This window comes from Corvus kubaryi, unplaced genomic scaffold (genome assembly GCF_017639235.1).
Source record: "Corvus kubaryi isolate FWS band 111438036 unplaced genomic scaffold, C.kubaryi_AGA036_p1.0 66, whole genome shotgun sequence".
Lineage (NCBI taxonomy): Eukaryota > Metazoa > Chordata > Aves > Passeriformes > Corvidae > Corvus > Corvus kubaryi.
In genome coordinates, this window is record NW_024582054.1 from 28740333 (window position 1) to 28756147 (window position 15815).

General features: G+C 42.8%; 1 long non-coding RNA gene across 1 annotated transcript; it reads right to left on the reverse strand.

The window, feature by feature from the left end:
• Positions 1–8877: 8877 nt before the first annotated feature.
• Positions 8878–15453, reverse strand: LOC121673935. The gene is made up of 3 exons (XR_006019369.1): positions 15289–15453; positions 14093–14249; positions 8878–11198 (listed from the first exon to the last, which is right to left on the reverse strand). It is a non-coding gene; the product is annotated as an uncharacterized LOC121673935 (long non-coding RNA).
• Positions 15454–15815: the final 362 nt, after the last annotated feature.

The window sequence follows — 15815 nt, forward strand, 5'->3', positions numbered from 1 at the left end:
AGTCAGATACATTCATGGGAACTTTTGTATCAGCATCCCAGTTCACAGCCCGTTGGAAAATCCATCTTGATCTCTGCAAACATTCTATTTCATTAAAATTCAGTCGGTGGACAAAAAAATATAAAAAGGGATAATTATACAAATAATACCATGACAGGCCAGGGTTTAGTTAAAACAAATGCCTGATGAAACCCAAAGCCATAGGTTTCAAAGTTTGGGTGTGCTCCTATTCCTTGGAAACTTGCTGGATCAGCTCATCTGCATGGCGAGGATGTTTGTCTTCTCATCCTGGGCTTCCCCTGTGTTTCCTAAGTTTACACCGGAATTTGGCTCAGGAGCTCTCACACGTTTCATTCATGGAAAGGTGCAGTAAAACAAGTGCACACAAACCCAATACAACTTCTGCATCAAGAGTTTTGCAATCTGAACAAAACTTTTCTTGAAAGACTAAAATCATCCTCCCATGGGCAAATCTGATGGATTTGATATTCTGAGAAAGGTATACATAGACAACAGATTACAAGTTTGCAACAAATTAACAAAATTCATGAAGAATGAAGAGAACAGAAAAACAATTAGAGGAAAGTTGTAAAAACAATAACCTTGAGAAAAAAATTTTTCAAATCCTACTTTTCCCTACTCAGCTGACCTGCAGAAATTAAGGCTAGAAGGTCACATAAACCCCAGAGGGATGGTGCAGTGGCTCTCTTGGAGCAGGTCTCTGAGGATGGATGGTGCTCAGGGAAGCGTCCCATGGGCAGAACTCCTGCCCTGCCCCATCACTTGGGACACTTGCACTGGCCAGGACACTGGGACATGAACTTATCCCCTCCACACCACTGGGGCTGCATGTTGGAAAGCCTCACTGAGAGTGGCTCCAAAGAGACCCAGAGCTGCCAAAATGCCCAAACTGAAATTTCTGTCTATTTTAATCAAATCCAGCATGATTGCAGAGCTTTTTTCTGCCTGATCCCAAATGGATTTTCAGGGAGGGAAATTTATGAGAGGCAAACAGCTAGAGTTAAATAAACACTTGCAGGCCTCCAGCTATCCTGGCAGGGGACAAAAAAAAAAAAAAAAAGAAACCTGACAGCAAATATTAGCAACAGATTTTTAACAGGTGGAGGAATTATCGTATGTATCTAGGAAAGAAAACAAAACAGGCACTCCTAAATCACCAGCGCTGATTTAAACATGAGCTTTTAAATATAGTGTGTGAGCAGCAAATGAGTTCTAATTGAGGAAAGCTTGTAAACAAACAACAGCTTTCATCTGCAGCATCACGCGCGATACAGGCTCTGTGCTGGAGCTGGACCACGCTGCCACAGCCCAGGCCTCACAGTGGAGATGGGAATGAGCTCTGATCTCCTCAAGGAATGTCAAGGCATCCTGGAGAAATGAGGAACAACAAACCTGGACTCACACTTCTCAAGGTCTGGATGGGCAAAAGGAGCAGTGCCAGGTCAGTGAACCAGGCACACACGAGGATCCTGGGGCTGCTCCTCGTCCAGGTGGACGGTGCTCCTCGTCCTCATGCAGAGACCCAGGACAACATCTGGGAGCAGTCAGCCTGCCGTGAGGGTTACTCTTTAAAGCCACCTTTGAGAGACGTCATTTGTCTTGAACTAAGAGAGGTGGGGGCCCTTTCCAGCACCTGTGTGAGCATCTGATCCATGCCATGCTCACTCATCATCTCCTGCTCTGGAGAAAGACCTGCTTCAAGGTTTATTGAGCACCAGGAAGTGTCTGAGGAGCAATCTGGGAGTGGGACAAAGGAGGGAACATGGCTGGAAGCAAGCCTCTGAAAGACAGCTGGGGCTGTGGTCAGAAAGGAAAGGTCTGCTGCAGCAAAGCATGCACAGCTAATGCTCAGCCTGTGATGCAAGAGCGGGGGAGATACAGCATGTCAGGAAACGTCTACGCAGTGCAGATACAATCAGGCTGAAAACACACAGAGCATGCCAAGGAAGTAACCTTGAATGTCTGCTGGTATTTTTCTCTGGAAAGCAACAACAGGATATTACAAAGGGACAGAAGCATGGACATGGTTGCCAGTGCTTACCAAGACACATAAATTACCTGCCCTGGAAATGAGCATGAAAGGGAAAAGTGTTTATGCCCAGTTCCAGACCAGGGCTCCTTAAAAGGCCAGCCCCGGCTCTACTGGTAGCAGCACCCCACTGAGCTCTCACAGTCAGTGGGAGGTTTTGACAGGGGGGTGGTCACATTCAGCTTTAGAGCTCGGCCTTTCCACTGGGTGTGCAGGGGACAGGCCTTGGAAAATGCTCCCACTGCAAGAGAGAGGTCCTGCAGCAGGGACACTGTGCATGTCAGGCATCTGCTGCAGCCAGCCTATAGTCAGCTTTTATTTCTAGAAGTTTTAATCTCTCTCTGGTCTGATAAACAATTAATCGCTCGGGTGAGCCGAACCAGAAACTGGCAAATCAAAGCCACTCTTGTTTTGAAAACACGTTGCCCACAAACCCCAGTTTAGCACCGTGCCCCACAGCAGGAGAAACACAAACCCCAGCAGAATATAGCACCCGCAGCTCCCAACCTTTAGTACCCAAATTTAGGCATGTAGATAGAGCAGCTTAACCCCGAGGATTGCTGGGACCCATATAGACCACCAGAGTCAATGGAAGCAGCAGGTGCTTGGAAACACTGCGAATCAAAGCACTCATTCAGGGCACTAAATATAGAGCAAAAGTCAAACACCCAGGCTGGAAAATGTCGGCCATGTGCTCCCTCCACTGCCCTGAGCTGCGGGTCCCACACACCCAGGCTGCTGCCACGCGATGCAGGTAGAAGGTGCTGGGTCTCTGCTCCCACCAGCACTGCCCATTAACAGGTTTTTATCCAGTGTCACACAGTGCAAAGAGGGTTCTCCTCCTCACTTTTTTAGAGGCTATTGCTGCACTTGAGATAACCTCACTGGTTTATCTGCACTGAAAGTGATGTCAGCAGACTGTCACAACAGTCCCTGGGGGACCTGCTGTGTCTTTGGGACCTTGGGACTATGCATGAGGGCTCTCTCTGTGCCACCGTGCCAGGGAGCCTCACCAGGCTGAGGGTGGCATCCAGGCACATCCCAGTAACCCAGGGAGCCTAGGCAGCATCCTGGCACTTCCCAGTGCATGCTTCAAGGATGTCTCGAGAGAGCAGAGCTCTTCACTGTCAAATTTTTTCTTTTCTTTCTCTTTTTGCTTATCATTGAATTAAAAAAAAAAAAGTGAAGAGAAACAGAGAGGAGGGCCTGCTGATCCATGCTCACCTTTTAACTTGCCCAAGTGTTCAACTCCAGCAGTTTTGCCTCCCATTGAGAAGCTGCTGCACTCATAATTTCTGTTTTCTTTTGGGAAGTGGGGATGAGAAAATGCTGCAGCAGCTGATCCTGTGGTGCCCTGTGGAGAGACCAGCCCTGTCTGGGGGAGACAGACGGAAGGCAGAGCAGGTCAGGGATGTCACCTTGGCCAGAGCAAGGGCTGGCTGGCACATTCCCTGCATAGGCTGACTGGGGGATTCAGCACTGAACAGCCCTTTCTCTCACCCCTTTGCACCTCCTTGCAAGTAACACATGGAGGATTTTGGAGCGGAGCCCAGTCATGTAGACATACATCAGTGAGGGGACCACCAAAGAGGGAAGCACTTAGGTAAGCCACATGGCAAAAGGAGAAACAAACTGTCCCTGAATTTCTAATGCATGGAGAGGTCAGGTCTGGGATCCACAGATAAAAAGGGTACAAAAGCAGGGACAATCCCCCTCTCCCCAACAGCTATCACACACTATTTTGAAATGATGCTACACATACATGTTTATTTGAAACTATAACTCCAATATACACAAAACTAATTTTGAGCTGCTTTTCCCAGCACTTGCAGGTATCAGGACATAGAAAAGCCCTGCCAGAGGATTTCTTCTGGTCTTAAAACAATGAGCTGTCTGAAGCAGTTCTCAGACACGGGTAAGGTTTTCATAAGAGGCAGCCCAGTGATGAAACAGAGCTGATGCTCTCTGATCGATAATGGTGGGGAGAAGTCTCCTGGGCTGTTCTCCTCATGGTTTGAGCAGCCACATATCTGCCCAGGGCTGGGCATGGGACAATGGCCACCAGCTACCCACCCCTTCCTCCTTCTCCCTTCTGCGTCTCCAGCAGCAAACCACAAATGTTGGTGGTGCAGCATTAATGTGGCACTTTTGGCCTCACCTTGAAGAGTGCAGGGCTGTGGATACACCACTTTTGAGACAGTCAGTGCCAGCTGTGACTTGTGGCACAGCTTTTCAGCAGCAGAGAAATCGAAGAGGGATGAACCAATGCAACGTGGTAGCTACCCAACCCTCGCCTCTAGATCTTATGGATGTAGCACTCCCCAAAACACAGTCTTCTTCCACACTCACCGATGCCCACATCCTTTTCAGCCTCCTTCCTGCTAGCCAGGCTGCAGGGTTCATTCCTCTACTGCTTGGTGTGCACAAATCCTTGTCATTGACATATCCCTCCACTCCCACCCTGCCCCAAACAAGATCACAATGCTCAGGCCCGGTGTGGAACCCCACACCCCAGTGCTGCTCCGTGCCAACAGTCATGGTAGACCGAGCTTCTCATGGGGCCCCTCAGAAGAGTGGGATTCACACAGCTTTACTCTAACAAGAACCAGGAGTATGCAGAGCCAAGGCATGAAACAACCACGTCTTCTTTCTAATCAGTCTTGAAGCCAACATGGGCCAAAAAGTAACCAGCCCACCAGGGATGGTCAAGAAAGGACCTGAACAGGTTGTAAGACAGTGCTGGCCTGTCTGGGGTGCCCACGCATCAGATGCTGTTCAGTTTGGTCAACCTGACTCCAAAGGGACAAAGAATAATTTGGAGGGGCACAGAGGTCATATCAGAGAACCAGCTGGAGACATGGAACAGCACTCTGCTAGTGGAAACAGAAAAGACTGTGACTTTGAACCCCAAGATTTAAGGAGAAAGTGGTGTCTGCACTGTAAATCCCAAATGTTGTGGAGATGGTGGAGAGGGAACAACTGCTTGCTGTTTTCACATTACCTATGGATGAGCAGGTTCACAAGAAACAGAATTAAGCGCTTTTCCACCCAATTCATGGTGCAAGCTGTGGAACTCATTGCCACGTGATGTTGTGGCAGCCTGAAGCTTAAAAATGTGCTACATATGATGCTGCAGAGGAGAGGTGCTTATCAAATATGTCCCTAAACTGCTGACCAAAAGAGCTGGATGGGTGTGAGAAGGGCTCCTGCTGCAATATGCTGCTGTCTTGCGCTTTCTGTAAGCATCTTCCACCGGCCACTGCAGGACTGAGGATGCTACAGTAGATGGACCTTTGATCTGCACCAGTACAGCTGTCAGCTGAGCAACTTTCACCCACAGGTGGGGCTTCATTAATGAATAGGTGGGGTTATGCCCAGAGTTATGCCTGCAGGCAGATGGCCAAGCCTTCAAAGTGCCTTCTGTAGGCCGCTGCCACAGCAGTTTCCAAACCTGCTCCACAGCTCCCTGCCCAACCTCCTTTCACAGCCTATCAGCACAGCAAATCTGCCACAGTGAGAAGTCCCCTCCAACCCAAGCCTCCTTCAGATGGGTGGGAGAAAAGATAGGATAGCAGCTGGAAAAGACCCACAAGTTACCAAGTCTCTCCCTATGAAACAGGGCTGAAGGATTTGCGTGTGGTTGGCTGTGTGGTTCTTGTTTTGCCAGAACATTTGAAAGCGACAGCCTCTCTTGGGAACCCAAAGGTCAGAAAACATTGTGCCTCCCTATTCACAGTCTTGCATCCTTACAGGGTGTCACATTTACACCTGCGAAGTAATCCTTCTGCCTTATCCACCACTGGAAACCAAGAAATCTTAGTTTGACTTCAGCAAAGCACACATTCATTCCTTGTGTCTCAGTGGTTATAAAGAGTAATATGGATTGAGTACATTAATATGAGAAAAACCGTAACATCTCTTAAATATTGCAAAAGTTCTCCAAGATTTTTTTTTCCCATCTAGAAAAAAAATTGAAGCAGCTTTGTTGCCAGGGAAAGAAATTAAATAGAGCTTTTCTTCTGAGCTTCCAAAGACTGGCTCATTGGTCCTTCAAGATTGTTGATTTATGCACTCCTTTCATAAAGATAGCCCAAAGTGCCCTTTGAGAAGGATTTCAATGAAATCATGCTGATTGCCTGCAAAAAACCCCCAGATTATTCACTTTGAAGCAGGACAGGTGGGTCCTTGTTCAGCTCATTTATAATGTACACTGCCTTATACATTGTCTGTTTCTTCTTGCTCTAGAAATTATAAATACAATGTAAAAAGGAGATTCATTTAAACCATCCAGATTCCCTAGATGGATGCAATCTAGCTTTTGCAAGGGAAAAGGTGACCCAATGAATCATGAAACTCAATGACTCTCATGAAAAAAAAGGACTTCCTACCTAGGGATATTACCTATGAAATTCATCTATAAACTTTTGATTGCAAGCACATGTTTACAATCAAGTGGTTGAAGAAGAGATATTTTTGCACTTAGACTAAGTGCCTGTCACTCCGAAGAAACATAGCATAATGCATACATAGCAAAAGCAAAAAGTTCCACGTATTCATATAGAAACAAGGATGAACTTGGGAAGGATTTAATCATCTCTCATTCTCAAGGGGACCTTTTGTTCCTTTACTGTTTTATAAGCCCACTCTTTATTCTACCACCTGTGATGAAATAAGGACACAGGGCTAGTCAGGGAGTGCTTTGCAGTACTGAACAGAGGGAGTCTGAGAGTCACATAATTTTTTCACAGCAAGAGCAGTATTCTAAGAGCGATACAAGCACCTACTTTCACGCTGAGAATGGAGGAAGAGCAAAGACAACCTCTACCCCCTTACTCACAAGAACCTCCTCCAAAGGTCACTGCTAGACTGCCTAAGGGATGCCAACTGCCCAGGAGAGCTCACAGGCTACTTGAATTCTTCAGGCTCATCCTTTCTCCAGTGTAGCAAAAGCACTCAAGAACAATGAGGCAGTTCAATTCAGTCTCATATATCGTACCTCTAACACAAATTCCTTGGCAAGTTTGTTACACACTGACCCCATCCCTATTGTCCAAGTTTCCTCACAACTAGAACTGCAACTGGTGTCCTCTGCAGCTCTCAAGGCAGTGACTGAAATGCCTTTCAACCCTTAGCTTGTTCTTGAAAATGTATGGGCAGAGCGAGTTATTTTGCTGGATACATTAACTTTCCATCCAAGCACAGTCTGATGTGAAGAGGAATAATTACGTGGCCTGCTGGAGAACAAACCAGACAACAGCAAATGGCCAAAAAAAAGTTGAGCTCAGCAGGTGTTTCAGGTTAACATCAGGTCTTGGAAAGAGCATCAGACAAGAAAAATTAACCCAGAACTACTCATTGCTTAGAAACATCACAAGAGCCCATTTATTAGTTTGCCTCATTATGTAGTTTGTGCAACAGAGAGGATTCTGGCAGCACCATAATGCTTAGCACATGTACATCAGCAAGAAGTCGAGATGTAAGAGTTCAACATCTCCTGTAAAAATAAATCAAGAGGAAACAAAATTACTGAATAAGGTGAGATGAGGCATGTGGAGACATACAAGTAATTTACAAGCAGCATATAAAATCTGCATCAAATCGATCAAGGTTAACTTGTGGAAGTCAGAAAGTTAACTTTTTGTTTATCCTCCTGATCTTATTCATCTTGTTTCACATATCTCAAAGTACATAACTCACATATCACATGAAGGAGGCATCAAATAATTCTTGGTTTTGGCAGGGAAAGAACACTACAAAATGGAACATTTGCCTGTGGTGGTTTTGTGAATCCACAGGGGGAATGAGTCCTGGACATGGGACCAGACCCTTGGCTTAGAACAGTGGGTGATGACCACTGTTGTGCCCCCTTTATTTTACATGCTACTTCAGTACTGGGAAGAAGCAGAATTAGCACCTTTGGGAGCAGTGAGCCAGCTCATGGCTCCGTGACAGAACAACACTGACCTTATTCTATATGCATATAAACCTATTATTTCTCCTTTTGAGAAACAGAACTTGATTTTGAGAACTGACTTAGCTAAGAGCTGTTTCTATCAAGATAAAGACAGCAAATACTCCAAGAAAAGCAATAAAAAGTAGCTATATGATGACTGGAATAAAAGCTCTACTAGAATCTAGAATTCTGCCACATAGGCTGATAACTACCAGGAAAAAAATCAACTTTTATATTCCATATTATTTCACAGGAATCCATATTTTACTACATAAAATATCCTTTACAAAGGAACAGTTACAGAAACAGGCATAGACCTTCTGAACTGAGATTGGAGCATGTCATGCAAAAGATCTGAAGGGCTGCAGCATAGAGAAAGATATTACTTCAAAATCCAACTCAATTGGGCAAGGATACCTCCTCGGGCCCCTGCATGCTCAGCCAGCCCTCTTCTCACCCAAGGAAGCAAACTCTGCTCAGACAAGGCTTCACTGAGCAGCCAGAGAGAAGACCACTGCAAAGCATGCGCATGGAACACACAATCACAGAATATCCCGAGCTGGATGGGACCCACATGGACCCTCCAGCCCAGCTCCTGGCAGCTGAACACAGCCCTGGTGCTGTGCAGGGAGAGCTCCAGTTTGGGAGCTAGAGGTGTCTCTAAGGCACATGTGGACAGCACCTCCTCCGCAGGCTGGCAGTGGCAGGGCTGTGGGACAAGGCTGCTGAGCTGGCTCAGGAAGCGTCGGCGCTCGGTGCTGCACGCTCGGGTTACGGGAAGTACCGGGAATTAAAGCAGGACTTTCACTCCTCCTCTGTTTAGCCTGCTCACATCCGAGCTCCAAGAGCTTAGAAAGCAAACAACGATCTGAAGTATCTTACACACAATGAGGGAATCATTTTATTAGATTATGGAAGACAGCAGCATTACAGTACAAAAAGTTACAAGAGTAGCAGAAAAAAAGTGTTTTTGGTTTAAATACTCAGGATTATACTGGGGAACATGAGAAGGATAGTACCCTTTTCTAAACTAACTCCTAACCAGGTTATCAAAATAAGTTTTGAATATTTAGCACAAGTAAAAAAGTTACAACAAACATCATTATAAAATGCTTTAATAAATAGTTTCTTTTCTGAAAGGTTTTTTTTTTTAAGAACATGTCAAAAAAATGTACTAAAACAGATGATCCTGCAAAGCAAATCCTGCATTCCTGTATAAAGTAACTGGTTTCAAAACATTCATGTTTACATTGCTCGTGGGCCAGAGTTTATACTCTCAGACATCCGTTCCTCTCAGTGGTAGGGTAACTAGGTGTACGTAGTGTTATGCTTGTTCAGTAATTAAAATAAACTTATACTCTGCCCAGTTAACAGCAATAACAAAAGCCTTAAAAAAAAAAAAAAAAAAAAAAAAAAAGCATAAGCTTTCCACAACATTTAACCAATATCTGCTGAGGTACTCCCATCCTCTGAGCTTGCCAGCCTTTTCCCTTTAGAGCGAAAGATGAATAAAGCACAACAGAAACAAGATTGAGGAAAATATTGTTCCCTTCATTAGGCCTGTATTTAAACGCAAAAAAAAAGTAATACCACATGTAATTAACATATTCACAAAAGAAAAAACAATGCCTCTCTATGTTGGTACTGTACAGTAGATGCACCCGTTAGTGTTCTTGAGATGGGCTGAACATGGGGATAAACAAACATTTCTGGATCTATTTACACATAAGTGGTTATGTTCCTATGTAAATACAAATGACCAACAGATTCCTAACATTGATTGTATTAACATCATTTTCTAATCTGGACATAATACCAAAAAAAGTCTTATAAACTGCCATAGAACATCCTTTTCTGCAACATAAATTAAAAGGAATGACATGTAAAAAAAAAAAAAAAGACCAAAATATTTAACTTATTAAATCAAATATACAGAGTGATTCATTTAATATGTACATATTTACACAAAAGCACTTTCACTATTAGAAAATAAACTGTGTCAGTTGGGGAACCTAGAGTTCTCACAATTTTACTATATTGATATGGCAGTCTTTGACAGTTGCTATAGAAAAAGTTTAATCTCAAGGCACTTGTCACATGCTTCAATACTGCAATTCTAAAGTAATTAAACAGAAATAAAAAGGCCACTTTTAAACCACAGTTGAAAGATCTCTATAATTTTTTTTTTTTGTTCCTATTACAAAGTGTGTAAGGCAAATTTGGAAAAAATCTTACAGAAGCTACTAACGTAACAAGTGCAGTGAGCTGCCATTAATAGAGATTCAAAGTCAAGAAAGCAGTTTAAAGTTCACACAATTTCCTCAACCAGGAGGTTTTAAAGCCACCATTAAATTAGAGCAAGTAATAAAAAGAAATACATTCTGTAAACAGTGTACAGTCTTTTGTAATAAACTTTACACATATTGAAAATACAACCTCTCCTCTGCCACACAGCGAGTGTATTATAAGTAAACTTTACAAAAATAGCAACTATCAAAGATTACTCATTTTTTTTCATCTGACAGTCATTGAATAATTTATACAAGGCTAAAGAAACAAAATAAATTTTATTTATTATTTTTATTTATTTTTTTTTACGCAAAATAAAGAAACTATGAACATTTGACTCCAGATATTTTTAGTCCTTAATGCAAAGTGGAGATGTCAATTTTTCCCCTCCCCAGCAAGTGCAGGCGCAGTCTGCCTACATCCCAAATACAGGTTAGTCTCTACTGCCTTCAAAGTTTGATGCATTCACATTTTTTACAGATCTGTTGTCCATTTTGCCTATTTGATGGGATTTCTTTACTGGACTGCTCTCTGATGTGTCAGACACCTTTGTCGGCAAAGGCTTTGCGAGTTTGTGAGAGAGGAATTTGTCCATTTCCTCATCTCTTTCCTCCTCTTCATCCTCCTCTTCCTCATACTCTGCATACTCCTCTACTGCATCACAAGTTCTCTTTTGAGGAGATATGAAGTTTTTGCATTCATAACGAATGTCTTTGTTACTGTAAGATCTGTCTATAGGATTTCTTATGGGATTTAAAGGTGCCCACTGGTTATTGGCACCCTCTTCTCTGGGAGGACGGCTTCTCTCTCTCTCTTTTCTTCTTTTCCGAGTCCACCACACGCAGATGATTATACAAGTCAGCCACACAATGCTAAATACCGCACAAAGAATTGGAACCAAATAATCTAGAGGGCAAATGGAAAGAAATAAAGTCTTGAGTTAACAGAACAAGATATATAGCGCTGGACATTTTCAAGAAAAGTATTCATACTCAACTACAGGTGATCCCCTGAACCATTTTTAGGAGAAAGGAAGCAAGATGTCTTTACAGCACAATAACAACTGCCTGAATGCAGCAGGTCCATCTGGAAGTGCTCTTGACTAGTTCAGTTTTACGTGATTAATGATGAGGGAGGAAAGCTCCATTTGAGGTCTTTTTTCCCCTCCAACAGACAAACTGGTTTTATTAAGTAGCATCTTTCTCAAGCATCTAAGCAAAGTTGGCCCAGAAAACCTGAGTAATCACTCCTAAGAAAAGCCTTATCCTAGCAGGAGGCAGGCAGTGGAGTACTGTGCCTTTAAGTTGCTCTAGAAGTACTGGCACTTGCACCACAAATATATCCTGCATTTATCATCAGAAAGAACAGTCCTTTACCATCAACGTCTACAGACATTTCTGCATCAATGATCTCCAAAAACATTCAGGTTAGAGCTACATAACCAAATTGATCATGCATTCTTCAGCATGTTCCTGTTCTATCTCAGGATGAAATACCAAAAATATTGTCCCTGGAGAGAAGAGTCTTTGCCACTCAATGAACAAACAAAAGTTGTTGTGGCAATTGCTTTTCTTCACTCCCAAAGCAAACCTCACTACAGTGTTCTCCCAGCCACATAGACACAGATCATTTCTCTAGGAAAATATTTCTGAAAATTTTGGACTACTTTTGCTCCCCTTCCTCAAGAGCTGTACAGCTAGGAGAGAATAACAACTTTTTTCTATTCTTCTTGATAAGCAAAAGTTCACACCTGAAGAGGCAACAGAAAATGAGGTGCTTTGTTTTTTTAGAGAGTAACATGATTGTTCAACAGCTCTGTAGACAAATGCTGTCAACCCACCACTCTAATGCCTGATCCAAACAAACTCCCTCAGCAGTTTTAAGACATCTGCTTGCAGAATAACCTGGAAATGACTATACAAAAACAACCAATGTTTTGACACCACGGTCATTTGCTCCAACATTCAAGTGTCTTCTGAGCACATTCTTATGTGCAATGTTACACATTCTCAAACATTTCCTTTTGGTAAAGGAGGGTGAGTAAACTGCCAACACTGTTGGCCTCAAGGGATCTCAAAATTGTATTTTAACAGTTCAGGGAAGGATTGCACTCACATGAGCAACTGCTATTCTCTCCTGATTTTTCATAAGCAACCTAACATTAAATCATGAAGGGGGGAAATACTTCAAAGAAAAAGGAGCTCTTCATAACAGCTTCTCCAAGATTAGATACAAAGCTTGCATTCTCACTGCTATCACAGCTATTATTTCATCATATGACCATGGATCCAAGTTTACTTAGTAACAGGTTCTTTATACAGAATTTTTGGCATACAGATTCCAAATTCAGACTACTTTTTCGTAAAGCTTGAGGAAATCAATGAAGCATCTAAATGATCATCTCCACCCAGACACTTGAGCATCCCACAGAAATCAGATTCTCAATGCAAAGGGCTTTACACCACATTTTCTGATAGGTTTCCACCCACCTCACCCAATTAAGGGGTAGCAATAAAGCAAACCAAATAAAAAAACGTGAGTGTCCAGGTTACAGTTTGCCTTGTAACAACTCAGTTTAAAGAACTAGGGGCCATTGGTCCATACTGAGCATCCATATTAAAATGACGAGTCTGGAGATCATTTTGCAAGAGAACCCAAATTAATCCACTATTTTAGGAGAATCTTTAAATCTTATTGAGGTGGGAGGCAAAATAATCTGCATCCCTTTAGCCTTAGAATTTAATATGCAATCAGAAAAACCAGAGGCTGAGGTATGTGAAAACCCCAGCTCAATTCCTTATCTTCTACACAACTGCTGTTCAAGGCAAGCACAAAGCAGGCACACTCCTTCAGGAGAGCTGAGGAAACAGCACATTTGCCAAGACTTTAACAGATGAAAGGCATTTCCTAGAAGGAAAATGCAAGGGAAGTGGAACCAGGCAATCTGCTAATTGTTTGGACTATGGGTGGAAGATCTTCCAGAAGATTATGTTGGGGAGGCCTAGGAAAAAGCTGGGAGAGCCTCCTACCATTGTAAGATTTTCACTCGGGGGCTTAGTTGAACTTGAGCCTAGCAGCGGTCTTCCACAAAGCCTGTCTCCTGCCTCCCCCAGGCAGGAACACAGGCATGCAGAATCTTCAATCGCTCATTTTGGCACAGCTCTTGGAGAGCCAGCATTCAGAGATAAAGGTCTCCAATCACACTGTATCCTCTTTAAGAGGAATGAACACTACATTTTAAGCCAGCTGTGCACTAGTGAGAAACACATGTTGAAAAAGAGAGTGGAGTTTTACATTATCATGGCCAAGTATTGGAAGAAACTAGACAACTTTAACTCTTGTTAAGGTAAATAAATAGCACACAAGCACTTCATAAGAGATTGGTATCACACCACACCTTCCCTCTCCCCATATTTTCATTTCCTCGCAGCCTCAGTGCAGCAGCATCAAGGGCTGAGGTTGGCTTAAGGTTAACGTAGGAGAATTAGACAGGATTGGAACTTCACATGAGAACAACTCCTGATCTTGTGAAAGGTGTGCTTAGGCTGGAGAGCTGGGCTGGAAGTCAGAGCCAAAACTATGGCAAGAGTATCTGGGCACATCACGTTAGGGATGAGGTTAAGTTTAAACTAGCACACAAGCACAGAATCTTGATTTCAAAGCTGCTTTCTCTTCAGTTAGTAACAGCAACTAAAGACAATCTGGTGGATCATTTTCTCCAGTGTGCAAAGAAAGATATGAGAAGCCTGACAGCAGGGGAACAGAAAACATAACAGAGGAGGTGTGCACTGGAACCTTACCTGATGATGAATTCCCAACAACGATGGTCTCAACTTTGACTTCAGTTACTGCCAACATAACCGTGCTGTTCTGTCGCTTGGTGATGGCATTCACTATTGTATTAGCAGCATTCTGAATGAGGCTGTTATCTTGTTCATCTCGGTGTGGGACAAAGGACTACATGGAGTGACAGGGGAAAACAAGAAGTTATTGCACTCACCTAACCATGGAAATGTACTTTTTAAATCCAGCGACATCTTAATTGAGTTCACTCAGCTGAATTTGTTTGACAGTAGTTACAAACAGTTCTCTAAAACTGCTATCAACCTTTACCACAGCAACAGCATGGCTGGCTCTACCCCAACTGCAGATGCAGTGTCAGACTTGGTGGGTAGCACACCTACTTGTTAATTTAGCATACCTCAAAGGAAAGGCAGTGACTTCCAAGTTACTTAAACTGATGAGCTAAACTTAGTCATAGTTTGGAGCAGTTCAAGACATGTGGATTATCTAGATAGGAGCTTGGACTAATAACAGTCTGCTCTATTTATACCCTACACTTTGCTCTCATTGTGGCTCAGCATGCTCTTTACAGCACTAGTAGAGACAGACAGTCCAGCTTCTGCCTGGATAACCATTTACCACAAAAATTAACTCTTGCTTGAAAACTAAGCTATACACAAGCATCACGTGATTGAGCTGTAAATGCATCTAAAGCAAGTCTTTAGCTCATTAGGGCAATAGTTACTTTTATCTACTCAACTTCCACCTTCTTCCACTTCTCACTTAGTACCTTATATGTAAAGAAATCCCTGAAGCAGCCATACTCTAAATGCACAGCAGAAACCTCTCCACGAGAACAATCCAGCCACCTGTAACCCTATCTCCTTACTGAGAAGGTCAATAGCTCCAGATTTCTGACAGAACAAGTAGGCACCCGTTCACTAATTTGGGCTGAACTAGTCTTTAGAGTAATTTATCATGAGGCTGTAGTAGCTGTCTGTCATTAACAAAACCTGCAGTTTCAGCTCTCTGGCAGTGTAGGAAATTGTGAGATCACAAAATTGCTTTGCAGACAAGACTAAGCCACAGATTGCTCCACCTGCATTCAAGTGAAACAAGCTTGAACAACTTCTTCCTAGAAAAAACTATTAAGAAAACACATTTTTATATATATATATATACACACACACACACACACAAGTCTCATACTTACAATAGCAACTTCCACTGCGTTCTCTGTGGAGTAAGATGGATCACATAATATTATCAGAGTTCTGTCCCTAGAAACAGTCCTAGTAGCTGGTAAATATCGGATTTCAGAACAGATATTTTCTGTTGTAGTGCCCTGTTAGAAGCAAAGGAGATTGCGCAATTTTAGTTCAAGTAAAAAATAGCATGTAAAAATAAGGATCTTCAGAGTTCTAGCAGTTGCTAAGAACTGATGAAGGCAGCAAGAAAGGGCAGAAAAGTGAAGAACAGTGTTTTGGAATGAAAGACAAAAAACTGAGCTTGCATGATTACGTTAGTACAGTCTGAGCCCATCTTGAAGTGTAAATAGTTCTTCAAGACTCAAGAAAATAAAATATTCAGTACAAACCCTAATTTTGCCTCACCCTTTAGACAAAGCACAAAAGCAACAGAGGAGTCTAGTAATAAAATTTGCAAGCTTATAATAGCAAGGAGTCATACTAGAAACCTTAATCTTGCATGCTGTGACATAGAATAGATCCCTACATATAG